We start from the raw sequence: 15,122 nt of genomic DNA, 5'->3' as shown, positions 1-15,122 counted from the left end.
ACTCTATCTATGCATGCATTTATTTATTCATTTGTGTATTCAGAACACACAGAAAGACCCAATAAATACTCCACAATAAATAAAATCAGATATAAGGTAATTGTTAGGGCCTGGACCCTGGGGCTTCTTACCAGTAAGCTACCCAGGCTTATCTTGGTCCTTTCCGTAACTTTACAGTAAGCGTTTATCTTAGGAGATTGGACTTTTTAAACCCAATAGTATTATTATGTGCTTGACTCTATTTATTGAGTAACTGTTATGTACTGGACACTGTTCTAGGCACTGAAGATAGAAAATGAACAAGATACACACATTACTTACACTTACAGAACTTAATATTTTAGTGAGGGAGATCGAGAACAAATGAAACAATAAGGAACAGATAGTGGGGAAAAAAATAAACCAAAATAAGTGGATAGAGAAGGTTAGAGGTGTGTACTATGTAAGATTGGATAGTTAGAGAAGACCCTCTGAGGATATAATATGAGATGACATGATGACATAAGGTCATAAAATTAAATGATACAAGAGAATCAGTTGAAGATCTGGAGGTTAAACATTCTAAGAAATAAGAACAATAAATACAAAGACCCTAAAATGGTAATAAAGTTAGTATTTTCTAAGAACAATAAGAAGGCCAGTGGTTGGAAATGAATGTAGAGAGGTATATAGGAGTTAGCTGATACAGGATATTCAGCCATGATAAGGAGTTTAGATTTTTACTATTAAGTTTAATGACATACTTTTTAGCAAGATAGTAATAACGGTCTGATTTACGTTTTCAGAAGATCATTCTGATTCCTCTTTGGATAATAGAGTATAGGAGGGCAAGAACAGAACTGTGGAGTCAAGTTGAGAGGTTACTGCAGTAGTCTAGGTGAATGATAATCATTATTTGGAATAGAATTGTCATGGTTGTGGTAACAAAGTATTCTGATTTGGGATATATTTTAGACTGAAGATTTTATGATGGATGTGAGGAAAGAAATAAAAAAATGATTTTTAGATTTTAGAATTGAGTAATGGGAAAATGTGACATTCATTAAGATGGGGCAGACAGGAGCGGGTGAGGTATAGGTAAGCGTAGGAGGGCAAAACAGTGACTTCCATTCTGAATATGTTAATTTGAGATATTTGGTATTCAAGAGAATATCTTGAGCAGACAGTTGGGTATAAAAGTCTGGCCCTTATTAGAGAGATTAGGGCTGGAGATACTGAGTTGGAAATAATTGATATTGTGGTGGATACCTTCTGTTTCTTCTCCAGTTCCCCTTGATTTAGTCACAGGAGGTGACAGTGGATTCTCTTGACCTCTGGCTTTTGATTAGTTTCTTCCAATGGGAAACCTTTGCAATGGAGAGGAAAGAGGGAGAAGTGGAAGTTTCATTTGCTACCCTGGCTCCTTCTCTAAGATATTAAAATGGGCTGTCTGACGCCCTCAACCAAATGCCATAGTTCTTGTCAAGTGTTCCTCTTTACCCAGCTTTCTCTCTCTTGCTTCTAGGCTGTCCCCGATGTCCTTACCCTTTTAGTCCTAGGAGTGGTAACAGACCACCTGCTGTTACTTACCATAGCATATTTCATTATACTTTATGGTTTCCTCACACCCTGCTCACCCCTTTATGAAACACCGTTTATCAAATCCTCCTCTGATTATCCTAATTTTAGTACGCCATCTGTTTCCTGCTGGGACACAAAATAATACAGTATTCCCCAGGCTCCTTCCCTATGGTCTATTAAGACTAATATAGTAATTGTTACTAGAAGTGGCCCCAGGAAATGACTCTCAAATGGAATTCTGGGATTATACTTCACATGTTTGAGTAGTGCATTGATAACTGTCTTGGTGGGGGTTTAGGGTGGGGAATGGGGCATGGTTAATCCGTGGCACGCAGGGGCATTATGATTGTTTAAATTAACACCAGTGAAGTGGGAAAAGTGTTGTTCAGTGAGGTGGTTTTGGCAGTTATCACTATGGCAATAATGGTAATTATAAAGATGGTGACATCAACTGCCTTCTTTTGATAGTCGTAAGGGAGTATATGAAAGGAAAAGGAGAAATTGAATATCCAGCTGTGATCATGTACAGAAAAATCAAGTCTCTAGCAGCTTGAAGGAGCCCTTCATCTCCTGAAGCTGATAAAATATAGCTGGGGATCAAGTCCATGCCTCGAATATAACAGTTGAAGATTTGACCACCAATTAAACCCATCAAGTCTTTTATATTGAGGTAAAGGAACTGGTGGGAAGAAGAAGGATCTCATATGCTGGAATTGGGACATTTGGGCAGACAAAAAACAGAGCTGAGAACTTTGAATTCCTGTATGCCTTTCTAGCAGAGGCAACCTCTCCCCCCAGTATTTGAGGGAACCAGCCTTTTAGTTACTGACTCTAGGGTAGTAGTTTCGCCATCTGAAGCCTATTCTTCCTAGGATCAACCTCCAGCTCTCTCAAAAGCCTCCAGATTGATAATGAACATTAGACTCTAATGTAGCCAGAAAGAGAAGTACAAGACTGGGTCTTTGAGGGAGAAATAGCCTAACAATGAAAGACTTAAAGAATATCATTGATTTCTATTGGCAGAAGTCTAGAGAATATATATTGGAGTGAATTATATGGGTGTTAGATCAAGGAAGAAAAAATATAAGGCTGGATTAGGTTGACAAGAATTTATTCCTCAGGATTTGGGATTTAATGTGTTGTCTTGAGCACCTAGGTCTGTTTGGTTGTCTGTTTGAATCCAGGGCTCAATCAATTGTGGCTGACATTGAATAGGTTGAATAACATAACTTCTCTGACACAATATAGGGGAAGGAATCAAGTCTTGGGAAAATGAGAATACTAGAATGGGTTTATTATGTGTAACCAGATCAGCCAGTCTTTATTTGAATTACCCAAGAAGGCCCTGAGAACATGCCCTTTATCAAGACCTTAAGGAATCCATTGTTAAGGAGAGATACCAGTATCCTTGAAAACTGAAGCAATGCTCATTGGTGGCTGTTCTCTCTATGCCAGCATTTATAGTAGGACATGGAATGATGGAATTGCATTTTATGACAATGGGACTAATAGGAAGCCAGAGAATTCGAGGCCAAGTAGGAGTGCTTATTTATTATAGACAAAGTGGATAAAATTACCATAATAAGCCACATAGCTGGAGTAATAATCAGAACGGAGTAATAATCAGAAAACATTCTGATTTGACTTTCAGGGATCTTTGGCAGCAGTTAATTGATCATAGAGTTTTTAGAAACAAAAGGGCATCTAACTGAGGAGCTACTTGGTATATCTAGGGAGAAAAATCCTAGGCCTAGTGGACATAAAATTAACCTGAATTACAATAATGGGGATTTACTTCTTTTTACCTTGTCTCTAGACTTAAGCTACTTTACAGACTTAGAGGCCTTTATTTGAGAAGGTAGTCAGACCTTTCAAGGAATGACCTGGCAATAGGGTCACAGATATATATCATGACTCTTCCTCCACATCTGTTTCGGAGGTACTTGCAGCTATTTAATTGATTGTTCCTGAAGCAGTGGTTCTTAAACGTAAGCATGCATCAGAATCACTTGGAGGGCTTTTAAAACATAGATTTCTAGGTTCTACTGATTTAGTAAGTTTGGGGTAGAGACACCAGAATTTATATTTCTAATAAGCTCCCAAGTGATTTTGATGCTGCTGGTTTAGGTACCACACTTTGAGAACCATTGCACTGGAGAAGGGGGAGACAGACTTTAGGGGTTATTAAATATCTCTTCTCAATAATTCTAATACCTGGAGTCCTGAAATACCACTGAGGTCCACTGGCCAGGGTTGGGATTTATGAAGATCTGATAATAAATTCTCTGTTATTAGATGGTCCAAGTCCATTTCAGAAAGTATCCAGAGGGACTTCAGATCCACTTTTTTTTTTTCCCTACAGGCCAAAAATGCATAGTAAAAATAGGAAAACGTTATGATAGAATTTCCTGATATGAAGTGAGTTCTACTGCAGAATAAGGGCAAAGTTGAAGCCCCTGGAACTGTGTCTTCCTTTGCCAAGATAAACCAAAAGCAATACTTCATCAAAAAGGGGATGTGCCACCCCAAATACTTGAACAATTACATAGATGGTGAATCCTATAATATCCTCATTTTTCTCACTTGCTTGGGGGCTGATGTGAAAGTCAGATAGGTCTTGGAGAATGAGGATAAATTACCAGAAACTTAATTAAGTGATGATGCCAATCAGATCTGATGTTCCCAATGTCGTATCTTCACTGGAGGAAATCAGTATAGCCCCTGACACCTGTGACTTAATGAATGCATTTTCCCCTTTCCTTTATTAGTAAACAGAAACAGAAGCAGTTTCTTTCACAAGGCAGGGATATCAATATACCTTTACTCTCTTGGCCTAACCTAACCTATGCCTGCTCATCTCTGTCAAAATATAGTCAAGAGAGAACTTGACTAATTTGATATTTCACAAAATACTATGATCATTAGACTTGTTAAATGAGAAGAAGACACCTTAAGTGTAAGTGATGTGTGATCACTGCCTACATTCTCGGTGGGGGGGGGGGGGGGCGGGGAGAAGAAGTAGAAAAGGAAAAAAAAAAAGTAAGCAACATGTATACCAGAGTTGGAGATAGATCTCATGAAAACACTATCACTTTAGTGAGGTTGCTAGAAGTCCAGGGGTCTGGGACATGTCAGAAGATCCAATTTAAAATGGAGCTGATTTGCTGCACTGTCACAATGAAAGGAACCCAGCTGGATTTTTGGAGGAAACATTTAGGCATGCTACTATCATGTATTTAGTGGGCAACCTTAAAATTGTAAGATTTGAATGGGCCTCATAGCAAGAAAAACTTTACACCTTGGCATTATGACCTAACAAACCTAATGGCATTAGAAGTATCTGTGGTAGGGGCACCTGGGTGGCTCAGTTGCTTAAGTGTCAGACTTTGCTTCAGGTCATGATCTTGCAGTTCATGAGTTCAAATGCCACATCGGGCTCTCTGCCGTCAGCACATAGCCTGCTTTGGATCCTCTGTCCCCCTCTCTCTCTGCCCCTTCCCCGCTCCTTCTCTATCTCTGTCTCTCTGTCTCTCTCTCTCTCTCAAAATAAATAAATAAATAAATAAATAAATAAATAAACAAACAAATAAAAGAAGTATCTGTGGCTGACTGACACATCCACTCCATTCTTTACTTTGTTCTGTGCCCCAGGAGGCTAAACTACGTGGACTGAGTAATAAGCTCGTTTACCTTCAATATGGAACCTCTGGCAATTTCTAGTAGCAGAAACAGTGTAGACAATAGAATTTTTGAGTAAGGCCATGCCCTCTTCTGCTAACAAACTAATATATGAAGAGATTAGCAATTATTCACTTGCTCTTGGACCTGGTAGAAACTGAACATCTTGCCATAAGTATCAAATTACTATGGTACCCAATTGCCCATCTTTAATTGGTGTTATCTAATTCATGGAACCATAGAATTGAAAGTACACAGAACAATTCTATTATAAAATGGACATGGCATAAATAATACCATGGAAGTCTAGAAGAGATAAACTGCAGAAGCAGAGTGGCTCAGATTCCTATTGTACTGACTTGAATTGCTTTGCAACCTTTTCCTCAACTCACACCTGTGATCTCATAAAAAGTTCCTTATGACATGTTCCAACCTAAGTCTCAGATGTATCTACAAAAGCGAGAATGTAGCAACTATTTTATGTGACTATCCCAAACCCTTTACTACTTTATATGAATAACACTCACGATGGCTAATATAGATATCAGGTAGGAGTATGACCAAACTGATATGCTCCAGTTGATAATATGGTATCTGATGGGACTTTGTGTGTTGTATTAGTTTCCTGTGACTGCTATAACAAATTAGTACAAACTGGGTGTTGTTGGCAAACAACAGAAATTTATTTGTTCACAGTTCTGGAGTCCAAAAGACCAAAATGAATAACACTGGGCCAAAATCAAGGTGGTGGCAAGTCTGTATTTTCTTCAGAGGCTCTTGAATAGGATCTTTTTGTTCTTTGCCTCTTCCAACTTCTGGTCACTACTAGCTTTCCTTGGCTTATGGTTGCATCACTCCAATCTCTGCTATTGTCTTCACATAACTTTCTCCTCTATGAATGTTTCAATTTTCCCTCTGCCCCTCTTTCTTATATGGACATTTGTGGTGGCATTTGGGGTCCACCCAGATAATCTAGGATAAGATTCTTAACCAAATCTGCAAAGACTCTTTTTTAAAATAAGGTAACATTTACAGTTTCTGAGAATTAGGGCCTACTGTCTCTGGGGACTATTACCTAGCCCACTACACATAACTGCTGTCTCTGGGCCACAAGTTTTCTGCCTGTTTAAGCTCAATGTTATGTTGAGATGCAGAAGGGGTGGACTGTTCTGAATAACTTCCATCTGCCCCTCCACATCCACTCTACTATTTTCCATAGCATTCTGTGCTCTAGCAGGCAAATGCTCTTTTGCCCTTTGGCTTCTACTTGAGTTCAGCCCAAATGAGGAACCTTGGTGAGAGATGGAAGGAGAAAGTGGAATGAGGTCAAAGTATTTATTTTCATCTCTCTTTTCTTTCTAACCCTTCACTAAAGACATTCTGCATCCCTCTACCAAAAATCATAGCTCCTATTAGATGGCCCCCTCTACATAGTTCTTTCTTCTTGAGTTTCCTCTCAATGCTTATTCTCCTTGCTCCCTCAGGCCTCAGGAAGGTTACAGAACAGTTGTATGTTGGCAAATGTTTAACAGCCGTGTCTCTAAAAACCATATGTATACACAGATAGATGAAAAGATAAGTGTGGAAGTGTGTTACAAATTTTTCCAGTATAAAGAACACATATAACACAATTTACAAATAGCAATGAAATATGCAGTACAATAAATTTCTTGTAGCCAGAGTTTCCAGAGATTGAGTTTCATAGAGAATTTTGTTGATTTTTGCCAAACTCTTATGATTGATAAGCAAGTGCAGATCCAATATGAATTTTGGTTGATATTTTCATTTATGTTAATGCTTACAATGAAAGTGAAACAAAAAAGTATATTTTGGAATTTGTAAATGGTGTGAATGACTTATTAAGTAAATCAGTTAATAGTTTTTGACTACTGGAAGAATATATTACCAAGTTTTTAAATTATTATTTCTAATGTAATGGTTATAGACATGAAACAGTTTTAAGTATAATCTGTATTATTAACATTTTCTCCATCACTTTGTCAAGTCTGTGCTAATTTCTGTGGTATAAATTCTCTATCCATGGCCCATTTTAAGCTACCAGTATGGTATCATTGAATGTCAAGTTGAGAAGAGATGTGAAGTAATGTATTATATATTATTTCTGTCATACAGTTATAATACACATAAACCTGAAGAAACATGTGTAATAGAAAATTGTAGTAAAATAATTGAGAAATGATGGATTTTAATATTTATGACTTTTACTTTTAATATTTATTTAATTGTAAGTTTATATAGTTTAATTTTTTTTTTAATTTTTTTTTTCAACGTTTATTTATTTTTGGGACAGAGAGAGACAGAGCATGAACGGGGAAGGGGCAGAGAGAGAGGGAGACACAGAATCGGAAACAGGCTCCAGGCTCTGAGCTGTCAGCCCAGAGCCCGACGCGGGGCTCGAACTCACGGACCGCGAGATCGTGACCTGGCTGAAGTCGGACGCTTAACCGACTGCGCCACCCAGGCGCCCCTATATAGTTTAATTTTTAATAATGGCTGCATGTGACAACAGACTTGCAAACTGCCAAAAATTTAATAGGAGTCTCTTCTCATAAGCCAGTTAAAGTTGGTCCTGTACACCATTGCAAAACAGAGCTCTGCTGCTCTTTATTCCATGGTACTGTCTTATCCCTTACGTATTCCATGCCGTGTTCGCACCTTGTAAATAAATAATTCCTTAATTAGACTCTCCTCACATTACCCACATACAGTGTGCTATTTTCTGTTTTTCTGCTAGAGTCTATATTGATAAAAGCATGAGAATAAACTTTATAGAAATAGATGATAGGTCTAAGGAATTAGAAAAAAAAAGAGAGAGAGAGAGAGACAGGGATGAGGCTCGGAACATTTGGAGATCAGGAAGGAAGGAACAGTAAAAGAGACTGAGTAGTAATAGGTCATGAAATAGGAAGAAAACCAGAAGAATGTGGTGTCCTAGATAGATAGAGAAGAAAGTATGTTAGGAAGGAAGGTATGGTCAATTCTGCCAGATGCTTAGAGGTCAAGTAACATGAAGACTGATAACTGATCATTCATTGGATTTGGCAAAATACGTATTGTTGACAACTTGGATAAGTGAGCCTTCATCGACATGGTGGGGATGAAAGTCTTATAGTGAGTTAAGAATGAGAAGTGATTAAGTGGCAACAGCAAGTATAAAGAATTTTATGATGAGTGTTGCTATTAAGGAGAATAGAAAAAAAGGAGATTTAACTGTTAAGGGATAGGAGACTAGTCATCCACCTAACATGGAGGGATACAAATACATGGGGATACATGCAAATAGGTTGGCATAGATGGTTGTTGGAATGTGTTGTGGTTGTTTTCTCACTGCTTCTATTTGTCCAAATAAAAATGGAGCAATGTCATTCGTTGAAAGTAAAAAAATAAAGGGATGTTTGAGGTTTAAGGAATGAGGAGATGCTATTTAGCTTTCATTATTTTTGACTTTGTATTATTTTACTTCGGAAGAAACAAATTGAACAGGAAAATGTAGTAGGATTGCATGGGCAGTGTATGAAAAGCAAAACTTTTGCTCATTATTTGGCACATATTAGGAGATTCATTTATTTATTTACAAATGTTTTTCCAGTGCCTGCTGTGTGCCGAGCACTGTTCTAGGGGCAGTGAACAAAACAGAAACAAGTCCCTGCCTGCTCTTTGATACATTAGAACATAGGCTGGCAAACTTTTTCTGTACAGAGGCAGGTAGTGTATAATTTAAACTTTGTAAGCCAGCTGGTCTTTGTTGGAAACTCTCAACTCTAGCATCGTAGCACAAAACAAACCATAGACAATACAAAATAGAATGGGCTAGGCTGTTGGAATAAAATCTTATAAAAACAAGTGGCAGACTAGATTTGGTCCACAGGCCACTGTTGGCCAGTCTTTATGTTAAAGGGTATCTGGTGCAAAGAAGACAAGGAAAGCACAGAAGTGGATAGGAAGTACTTAAGTTGAAGAATTTTATTTTTAAATGCAATGAACAGGTGAAGTCATGCTGAGAAGGTATCATTTAAGCCAAAGCTTAAAGAAGGTAAAGACTAAGCCATGTGGATGAACTTCCCCAAAGAGACTGTAGTGTAAATGTTCTTGCAGGACTGGACATTGTGTTCGTACATCAAGGTGGCTGAGCAGAATGAATGAGAAGTAATATTAGATGAAATCAGGGATTTAAGAGGGAGAAGGATAACTTAGGTTCTTGTAGACTACTGTTAAAGACTCTAAGTGAAATGGAATATCATGAGGGTTTTGAGCGGGAACTGACATGATTTGAATTGCAGCATTACGCGGCTGCTTTATTGAGAAAAAATGGGGGCAAATCTGGAGTCAAAACTAATTTGTGAATGAATAAAAGAGTGAATGAACGAATGAACGAACAAGTGAACATGATTGAGGATACATTTCATGTAGTTGAATATTTGAGATGGAACATATCATCTGAGGAGTCTGAAGGAAATCATAAAAGCCAGAAGCAAGTATAGAATGAGAGGAAAATTATGGCTAGAACCTTAGGAATAACCAGTCCAGGGACTGACAGAGAAAGCGGAATTAGTGAAGGTGATAGAAAAGGACAAATGAAGGGCGCCTGAGTGACTCAGTCGGTTAAGCCTCCGGACTCTTGACTTCAGCTCAGTCGTTGGAGCCCCGCAGCGGGCTCTGCACACTGCCCCACAGATCCCTGCTAGGGATTCTCCCTCTCTCCCTCTCTTTCTGCCCTCCCCCTGTTGCGCTCTTTCTTTCTCAAAATAAATAAATAAACTTTAAGAAAAAAAAAGGACCAAAAAATAAGGAAAAAGATATGTCCTTTGGTATTTACTGTATTTTTCATGTCCTTGGAGAGAGAAGTTCAGTAATGATAGACTAATCACAAAGTTTCTCTACATGAGAAAACTTAAATTTGTTAATGAAAAAAAAAAAAAAGGAAAAAGGAGGTAACTTGAATGGAAACCTGTAGACCTCAGAGGAGTTAACATTTTTCTACAACAGGCTTCATAAAAGTAAGCCAATGAATTAATTCATTATAAGCATTATATCTACTTAATTCATTAATTCATCAGTGTTTGTTGGCCATTATCATTTACTAAACACTCTGCCAGGAACTGATCACTTCATTACAGTCTAATACATTCTGCTGGAAATCAGTAATGACAGTGACATACAATGTTATTCACCTGTCTACAAGAAATTCTAGGCGATTCCAAGGAAATCAAGAGGTCAATATATCTGTGTAACTAATCAAAATAAAAAAGTTAAATAAAATATCACTGGCTTCTTGCATTTCTATAGCACCACAGTCTTGCCAGATATTAACCAAGGAGTTGGTAGGTTAAAAAAAAAATGATATAATGAAACCAAAAGTAAAGAGTAGAGGTAAAACAAAAAATCATATAATGGTTACTAGAGCAGATGAAATGGAATTCAGGTCACATAATTTCTCAATTCTATTTACCTGTTATTCAAATTTCTAGTAAGTGTCTTATTTATAAATATGCGTATAAGAACTTACAATTTTTGGTAAGACCTTAAACATGTTTTATTGTTCCCTGATTTTAAATTTCTAAATATAGCTTTTTCTGCTTTTTAGCTGTCTAGAGATAGGCTGGTCCATGTGACTGTTTGCTATAATTTACTTATAAAGTCAGCAGTCCCAGGTTTCACATTTTTCTATTGTAATACACATTTAAATCTTTGAACTCTCATATTGAATAAACTCTGCAATGACTTTGAGCTCTGGATGTTGAGCTAGGTAACCTTGAACCTCCCATAAATTGGAGAAAACCTCTAAAACAGCCAAAACAAAGCTCTTGACTTTCTAAATATAACGTTTGTTTGACTCCTTGACTTAATTGTGAACTCTGTTGTTTTTCCTTGACTGCTTGCCACTATCATTGAAGTTAACCTTTTTTCTACTTAGTTGAAAATCATGCTTCAATGGATTAAAAGACAAAATTGCATTCCTTCTAATTAAATCTTAAAAAGTCTTTAAGATGTGTCTTGAAAAAACAAAAACAGATGTGTTTGTTAATTCTCCTAAATTATGATCAAGGGTAATGAATCCTCCCTTTAACTGTTTGCCCTTCTTTTTCAGTCTGTTTGACAATAAATTTAGTGTGTTACTTAAATTCTAACTTTAATTCTTTAGTTTTATCTCACCAATCTTCACTTTTGTTTTTTAGTCTTTCAAACAGTCCTTCATTCTGTGTACATGGCTTTTAAAAATTAAAAAGTTATATATGCTTTTGGTAACAAAATCAATCAGTATAGAATGGTGTAAAATAAAACATGAAAGTTCTTTTGCACTTCCCCTAATGACAAACCACTTCCTAGGGGTAGTTATTATGAAGTTTGGTAATGGAATGGTGTTGTGTTTCCAGCCTGTTTTCTCTACATGTAAACATATATTCACATTCACGCTCACATGTGTTCTACACTTTGTATTTTTGAATTATTATATTATGTATGGCAAAAATAAACACAATTATTAAGAATGAGTGAAGTGTTAAGTGAGTGAATGGATATATATACATATATATGTATATATTTCATGAGATATTTGAATATTTTAAAAATGCCGCTGCCGTATTGGAAAACTTACTTTCTCCTCCTTTTTCGTATTATAGTGATTTAGCAAAATGCCTTTTTATTTTTTAATTTTTTTTTAAATTTTTTTTAATGTTTATTTATTTTTGAGACAGAGAGAGACAGAGCATGAACAGGGGAGGGTCAGAGAGAGAGGGAGACACAGAATCTGAAACAGGCTCCAGGCTCTGAGCTGTCAGCACAGAGCCTGACGCGGGGCTCGAACTCACGGACCGCGAGATCATGACCTGAGCCGAAGTCAGACGCCTAACCGACTGAGCCACCCAGGCGCCCCTAAAATGCCTTTTTAAACATTTAGAAAAATTCTTAAAGCCCACATTAGAATTAGTTCAGACAAACAGGTGACAAATGATAATTTGTCTTTTTCATTTTCAAAAAGATTGCTATTATGTGTTTTTTGCTTTCATTTATAAACTAAGTAGATTCAAAGTGTATAGAAAAATATAGCAGTATTGAGAGATACAGATGATTTCATTAAATCATGTTAGCATTTGTAACATGCCATTTACTGCCTCCTTCTAAACAGACCGTTCTAACATTACATAATCTCAAGTACAGATCCAACGTATTCTATCTACTACAGTGCCTTCTATAAAGAGACAGGGAAGAAACGTGGACTCCGTTACTGTGTTTTTGCCACTTATGAACAAATTACATTCATTTGGCTTATCACATATATGTAATATCTCTTCGGGATTTATCATATATATATATGTATAAAAACATTAATTTTGAAATGGTGAGGTTCTGTAAGTGCCTGTGAATTCATAATACACGGGGTGCCTTGCAACCAAATATATATTCAGTTCCCAGCATTATTAGTGTTTCCAGTTTCAATAACTATAATATTACCACCTTTGGACTTTTATGGCATCTTTCATCCGTGGATCTTAAAGGGCTTTACAAACATTAATTCGCACAACATTCTTGTGAGGTACAGAAATGTCATTAACCCCATATTACAGATGAGGAAACAAGCGCAGGAAGGTTAATAATACATGCACCACTCTCTACTTGTACAGTGCCTTTCATTCAGGGAACTCTAAGCACCCTGGACCCTTTCTTTGTGATGCTGGTAGAGAACAGAACTGTCACAGACTTACAGATTGACTCCTGGCAGACTTTTACCAAATAGTATGTAGTTTGAGAAATCGCCCCCATAGTATATAGATCAATAAATAATATTGAGTTATATTCAAATAGTTTTCAGTTGTAATTGGGAATCGTGGATTCTGATTTATCCTTAACTTCCTCTTTAGTTTTTCTGTCTAGTTTTACTTTTCCCCCTAGGTAGGATTAGGTAATTATGCAACATGGGCAACAGACTATATCGAATTGTGTTTTGCATACAAAAAAAGAGCACTTCAAAATTAACGAACATACAATGACATGATACTGGGTTTGTTGCTGCTTTTCAGGCATTAATGGTTACTCATTTAGATGGAAAAGAGAAAAGAAACAACTTAAGTTTTATGTATTTTTATAGTTTTCATCTTCTTTGCTAATCTTTTTTAATGTCGAAACCAGTTTTTTACGTCTTCCAACTACTCAGTCCTCAATATTCACATATTCGGAGTCGTATTCTCTATGGTTAAGAGACAAGGGGCCTGATCTGAGTCACCCACAGCCAGAGTTTTCTCTATCACTGATCTCTTCCTAAAAACATTGGAGCTCCTCTTTCCAGTACATCTCTCTCAGTCTTTTTACTATTGGATTTTACTAAGGGATCCATTAGTATTATTTCTTTGCTCCTCTCTCGCCCACCTAAGATTATTAACGCGTTTTGTGTCCTGAAGGGCTCAAGGTACTGTGCTGGGCACTCGGAATACAGTGATATACGAGACAGACTGGCTTACAGGAGCTTACAATGTGGATGTGGAGACAGACCTTAAAGGGGAAATTATAATTGCATCAATTACATGACCATGCAAAATCTCAGTGGAAAAAAAAAAAAAAAGATCTGTAAATGGTGAGTCCACAGGCTGGTAGCACAGTCCTCACTTAATAGAGAAGAACTGGAGTAGAGAAGAACTGACCAGTGATTCAGGGAAAAAGAAAATACCTTGATTCCTTGATTCCTGTCGACAGATTTTGAAACGCGATCCTTGGAGTAGAGACCAGCTGAGTGGGGGACCTGTGCTTATTCACACAGGACAGGCTGGAGTAGCTCGAATGAAATCTCTCAGGAGTGCTTCAGGTGGGCCCGTACAGAAGCTAGCTGGGATGCTTGCATCAAAACGTAGGTGACGAATACATAAGAAAGAAATACAAGAAGCACAAGAAAGAAGACACATTGCGTGTGTTTCTTTTTCTTTCAACGTGAAGGGAATCTTTCCCTGCCTAAAAGTTGCTCCTTAGACTTGCACACTGTCTTCCCTCATCACTGCTTTCTGGGAATCTCCTCGCTAAATCTTGACTTCACCTGTTCCTTCTGCACCTTCATCTAGCAATGCGGAGCCCGTGCTGAAAGCTCTTGGTCCCCCTTTTGTCCCTAAATATTGACCGGCTTTATTCCCTCACAGGAAAAGGATTGCCCCTGAAGGAGCAAAGAATCTTTTTAAAGATACAGTTGTGGGTACCAAAACAGTGTTTGCCTCAGGCCAGCATGCTTTAGCTTAATTGTGCACAAGAGCACTTGGGGTGATGTATGAGCACACATGTGTTTGAAGGAGGGTTGCTCACGATATATGTCATCAAGAGGGGGCAAGAACATGTCTGTGGACATATCCAGATTTTCACCGATAGGCACAGAGATTTTTGAATGTTATGCTTAATCTCAACAAATTAAGTAGAAAGCTGTTTTTCTCTTTAAGGACAGCGCCTCAGTTTTGGGCTGATGTTGTCTGTTAGGCTGAGCAGTTTCGAATGTGATAGAAGTTAAGCCTTGCTCTCCCTTATGGGATTTTATAAACATGGTAAGTAGGCAAAATAAAGAGAGACTGATGAATAGGACTAAAGCCTCGCAGCCAGAGAGAGATGGAATAGACACAGACTCAGTTTGTATCGCCATGCTTTCTAGAAATGGAACTCAATCCCCAAACACGCTTAGACATGTAGACTTTACAACCACACAGAGTTGGGTTCAAGTCCCAGTAGAGCTACTCACATATGAGTCCTAGTGCAAGTTCCTTAAACTTTGAACTTCAGTTTCTTCATCTTTAAAATAGGGCTAATATCGGGGCGCCTGGGAGGCTCAGTCAGTTAAACGTCCAACTCTTGCTTTCGTCTCAGGTCATGATCTCACGGTTTTGTGAGTTTGAGCC

Source organism: Prionailurus viverrinus, chromosome C1 (genome assembly GCF_022837055.1).
Source record: "Prionailurus viverrinus isolate Anna chromosome C1, UM_Priviv_1.0, whole genome shotgun sequence".
NCBI lineage: Eukaryota > Metazoa > Chordata > Mammalia > Carnivora > Felidae > Prionailurus > Prionailurus viverrinus.
Note: the sequence above shows the minus strand (reverse complement) of the source record.